This window comes from Mus musculus, chromosome 2 (genome assembly GCF_000001635.26).
Source record: "Mus musculus strain C57BL/6J chromosome 2, GRCm38.p6 C57BL/6J".
NCBI classification, from domain to species: Eukaryota; Metazoa; Chordata; class Mammalia; order Rodentia; family Muridae; genus Mus; species Mus musculus.
Window position 1 is genome coordinate 78,566,647 of NC_000068.7, and position 5,610 is coordinate 78,572,256.

The following is a 5,610-nucleotide window of genomic DNA, read 5'->3' on the forward strand; positions in this document are numbered from 1 at the left end:
ATGGGAAATTGGGCTTTGTGTGTGTAATGCCATATATGTGGATGAAAGTTGAAATAGAAGCTAATCTGGAGGAAAAGCTTCAAAATACCACAAAACTGATTAAATTATTTCATATGGATAAACTCAAGTATTATTAGTGCCACAGATACCAAACTGGTTTTGTTTCTATGCTCTGCTAGGCTACAAATTATGTATACTTTATCCTGTGCTTCCGCTATATGAGATTCTAATGTATATTTGCTTATTAAAGGCTTGAGAAATTTTGCAACGAAGATTTGTGCTACCTTGTTTATCTTCCATGTTTCTCCAGTAAGTCTGAAGATGAAAATACTTTTAAAATATAAAGATTACCAGCACTCGGGAGGCAGAGGCAGGCAGATTTCTGAGTTCGAGGCCAGCCTGGTCTACAGAGTGAGATCCAGGACAGCCAAGGCTACACAGAGAAACCCTGTCTCGAAAAAAAATTAATAATGAATTTTAATCTAAAAATGTTTTATTGAGGTAGCATGTATAAATCAAGTTTCCAGCTATTCATTCATAATAGTGAGATTAAATCCTATGCCTTAAATCCTAAGTTTTAAGCTTAACTTAGACATAAACCAAAGCAAGCGTAAACATTTGCCTCTGAAAACAATGATCATCTGAAAGGTATCTGCTTGATTTATTTATTTATTTTATTCTTGAAGTCAGATGAGACTCAAGATGCTGTACACTCCATGCTGCCTTTCTTAGCATGGATGTACACTTAACACCCTTCACTTGTGCATGCTTCTTTGGTTTTATAGGTCCCAAGAGTTTCCTGTTCACTTACGCCTTAGTTTTGACCTTTGTCTCACAATGGCAGCAATGGATGGATGTTAGTCAGTTGTCTCTCTGAGGAAACACTTGCTTAAATATATATACTATGGTCTGTAGACAGCGTTCCCCTGAAAGATCTGCCCCAGATTTCAAACCAGGCCATGATTTTGGGGGGCACTGTCTGTTGATGTAGTCCTGTACGAGCAGGGGATCTGGCTAGTGCTGTCCCGTACACTCCTCTCTTTCAGGCAACCTTTCCTTTAGAGTTCCCTATTGGGTTGGCCAAGAGTTTTCACCGCTTCATCATAACCTAATGCTTTCCTTAAATACTCCCCACTTCATTTACTCCACTTTATTCTTTAAGGCATTACCTCCAATAAACTTTCTGCTTGCCTATCCATGAATTTACTTTTAGAATGATCCTATGTATGCTCCCATAAGTGTCCAAGATAAATTCAAGCAGGACCACATCTCTACCATTGTTTTACAGATGACCCTTACACAGGGCTGAACTACTAAATATTCAATTAGATTTAATAACAAGAAAAGCATAACTACAGGTATGAATGTTGTTGAAATTTGCATGTGTGACTCTCTCTCTACTGCTTGGGTTGTATAAAAGTCATGTGGTGAATAAATTATCAGAATACTATGTGTGTATGTTTCCAATTCATCAACATTAATGCCCAAGCTAACCATTGCCCTTATTTTTCAGAGAGTTTTTAGTCTGAATGGCCTTGGTAGAATAAATTTAGCTCTAAGACCATGTGGGCTTAAGCCATTAGAATATTAGCATCTGAAGGACTGGAAACAATCTGAAGTAATTTAAATAAAGAGACAGATTTTGAACAAGGTCTCGTACAAGGATTAGTTAAGTATCCTGTGTGGATAAGGAATGGCAAAGACTGAATGCAAAGTTATCACAAGGGACAATCAGTGCAAGCATGGCTTCCCGCCACCATCAAGCTGATACTGGCTGGTGACCAGCAAGCACACCCCATGCCTTACATACACCATTATTTATCTGAAGCATAGGGTGTCTAAGATGAGGAAAGGAAAGCTCAGAGAGAAAATCTATCCAAGTATCTTTCAAGCCAATACTTTCAACTAGAAAGTCAATAAGAAGTTGAACTTAATTTATCTGACTCCTATGCCTCCAGTCTCTCTAGTATGCCAAACTGACTGTAGCCTAGAAACAAGAATTCTGAGTTTAGAACTGTTTTCTGTGACTTTATCTAAATAATAATAATAAAAATAATAATAATAAGCTCTTCATTCTGAGATCTGAATATCAGGACAGACAGATAGAGAAAGAAAAAGCATGGTTCTGTGGATAATCTCATAGGTGAACATGAACTTTTCAAGAGTTTAACAACCTAGACAACTGAAGTACAACTACAGTACTTGGAGAAAGGAAAAGTTGGGTCACAGAGTTCTGAGTCTATGAGAACAAGGCAAAAACATACATGCAGAAATACACAGATCAAGTTGAAACTATAGGACTGCCTCCTACAACCAAGGTCAATACCAAATCTGTCCTACTGTTTGAGAAAAAAAGTGAAACAAAAATAAAACAAACAAACAAACAAACAAAACAAGCAAGCAAGCAAACAAACAAAAAACCCACTGGAAAACAGACACAGCCTTTCCTTCTCAGATCATCTACGAGTGATGTCATATGACAACAGTAGAAGTGATGCATTGTCATCGGCAGTCATTTGCCACCTGACGCGTGAACTATTTATATCTCCTTGTTTACAGAAAATGTTTGCTGACATTTCCTAGAGATGCTCTTGGGCTTGGATCTGTGATCACGCTTCTTAAGTAGTGGTTGCTAGATACTTTCTGTAGACTTTAACGGCAAATGTTTTGGCTTTAGAACCACAGTGGCTTCTGCTATACAATCTCTGTTTCTTACTTTCCCCCAACATTTAAAAATGTAAAACTCATAGCTCAGTAATATAAAACAGTATAAGCCGGATTTGTCTTGGGAGGATTGTTCACTGTCTTCTGATCAGGAAAAAAGTCTGCCCTTATGTATGTTTATGTTGATTCACATTAAGCACAGGGCAGAAATAGGTATGTGCCTTCAACGAGTCCCCAAAGTCAGGAAGTTCTTAGAGTTCTGATTTAAGCTGACTCCGTAAATTAAGCTACAAAGTCCTCTTTAATTTTAAAGGCTCTTACATAGCTGGACTAATTTGACCGTGTCCTATACTGCTTTGAACAAATATTTATGAAGATTGAGGCTTTCTCGGTGCTCCATAGTCTTTGCTCATTAAAGACAGAACCCCTGTTTCCTTGAGCCTTTCCTGTACCAGTAGTGGTGTGGCACCTCATAGTAGGATGTGACCCTGTATCTTTAGAACATTTCAAAACCCTTGACTTAATTTTCGTTTTTTAATCTCTGCTGGATCAGCTGGGGTTGTTTATGCTACCAACCAAGCATGGTTTTTAGATTAAAACTCAGTTATACAATAATTAAAGAAACAAAAATGAAAAACATCTAACTCTGCTATCACATCAATTACACTGCCATCTTTATGATTGTCAAATGCATGTTTGCTGTTATATAGGCATTGTTTGGGTTGGCGATGGAGCCTAGCACTATGGTATCAGTGGCTCTCAACCTGTGGGTCATGACCCCAGATATCCTGCATATCAGATATTTATATTATGATTCATAATAGTAACAAAATTCCAATTATGAAGTAATGACAAAGTAATTTTATGGTTAGGTCACTACAACAAAAGAATCTGTATTAAAAGTTCCTAGCATTAGGAAAGTTGGGAACCACTGTGCTACATCTAAAAGTAATTAATGCTAACCATGTGTTGGTTACACTGTTTGGTATTTCATTTTCAATCTCTGACATAAACCTTCCTTCGATACAATACCAGAAATCACAGTAGATTAATTCATTAATTATATTTCTAAATTCAGGAAATGTTCCATGAAAATAATATGGAAACACATCATTGTAAGATTAAAATATCTCTTATTAAATCATTATTTTTTTCTCAGCTGTTTTAAGTATAGAAAGCTGATGATCTCATGTGGCCATTATGCCTTATTCTGTAAATACTGTCTTCACAAAAGAGCACAAAATTCTCAGATCAAGGTACATGAGATCAAGAATTCAGACTGATGGTAAAGCTTGAAAAACAGACTAAAATTAAATTTTATGAAATTAACCAAGATAAATACAAGGTAGTGAACTTAAAGTTAATTAATCCCCCCCCCACACACACACAGATGCAAAGTGAGGCAAATTCTGCATGGTGCTGTGGAGAAAAGAACAAAAATAAACACTAAACACTGTACTGATATGTCAAATATTGAATTTAATTGTGTGGGAAAATATAGTTGATAACTATTGGCATAAATATTTCATTACTCTCAGGTGTTAAATATTCCACAGGGGAAAAACTATGAGATGGTGTCCATTACTATAAAGCATACATAGAGTATAACAAAATATATTAGCATTTGGTTCAGAATTGCTATTTTTATCGCACTTAATTATCTCAGGAACCCCGTGTTACCCTGTACTTTAAGCCAAATCTTAGAAATATGCTTGGATATTTTAGCTAAAATGTCATTATCTAAAAGAATTTCATTGAAATCATGATGATCCATTTTTTTAGTGATGCTACTGTATGCATTTTGAAATTAAAATATGGCAATTTCATAAGAATGGAATGAACCTTTATCAAGAACTTATGAAATTTTAAGTGGCAGAGTAAAGCATTTTGAAAAGACAGCTATTTATAAGCATTTTAAAAAGCAATGCCAAAACAAGGCTCTAGGTAGGTATAAAACTAGATAATGTCCTAAATTCATTAACTTTTGGGGTGATCTTTGCCAGCAGACTTTTTATCCTTTATTCTTTGTATTTATTTCTTCTCCCATACAATACATCCCAGCTGCGTCCCCCAACTCCTCCCAGTCTATCACCACCACATTCTCCCTTCTCCACCAGAGCCGCTCCTCTGTTTCCCTTCAGAAAAGAGCAGGCATCCCTGTGATTTCAACAAAACATGGCATAACATGATACACTAAGACTAGGCACAAACCCTCTTACCAAGGCTGGACTGGTCATCCCAGCAGGAGAAAAAGAGTCCTAAGCACAGGTAAGAGAGTCAGACACACCCCTACTCCCATTGTTAGGAGTCCCACAAGAACACCAAGCTTCACAACCATGACATCTGTGCAGAGGACATTGCAGAGACCCATGCAGACTCCCTGGCGGTCACTTCAGTCTCTGAACCCGTATGAAAACCCTGCTTAGTTGATTCTGTGGGCTGTGTTCTCCCTCTACCAGGCAGTTCATTTTCATCTTACCAAAAAGTCTATAATGTACCACATAAAATAGCCAACTTTGAGTTCTTAAATAACAATAAATAGCAAGGCTAAGCAAAACCTCACCCAGGTATGTTTATAATCCATGGATAACAACCACTGTACCCCCAAAACAACTTGACAGTGGGACTGATGTGGTTTTAGTCCTAGTAGTGATGCTACATTTTTATTTTATTTTCCAACTTTTTCCTTACATATATTTTGTGTATCTGTCTATGTGTGGATGTGCATGGATGAGCAGGTGCCCACAGAGATGAGAAAGGGACACTGGATCTTTTGCAGCTGGAGTTAGAGGCAGTTGTGAGCCATCCAATGTGGGTACTGGGAACTCTTGCCTTCCATAAGAGTAGTAGGTGTTTTTAACCACTGAGCCACCTATAGTTTGATTTCAGATTTCTACTGAGGATGCATAAGAAGGGGATAACATTTGAAACGTAAACAAAGAAAAT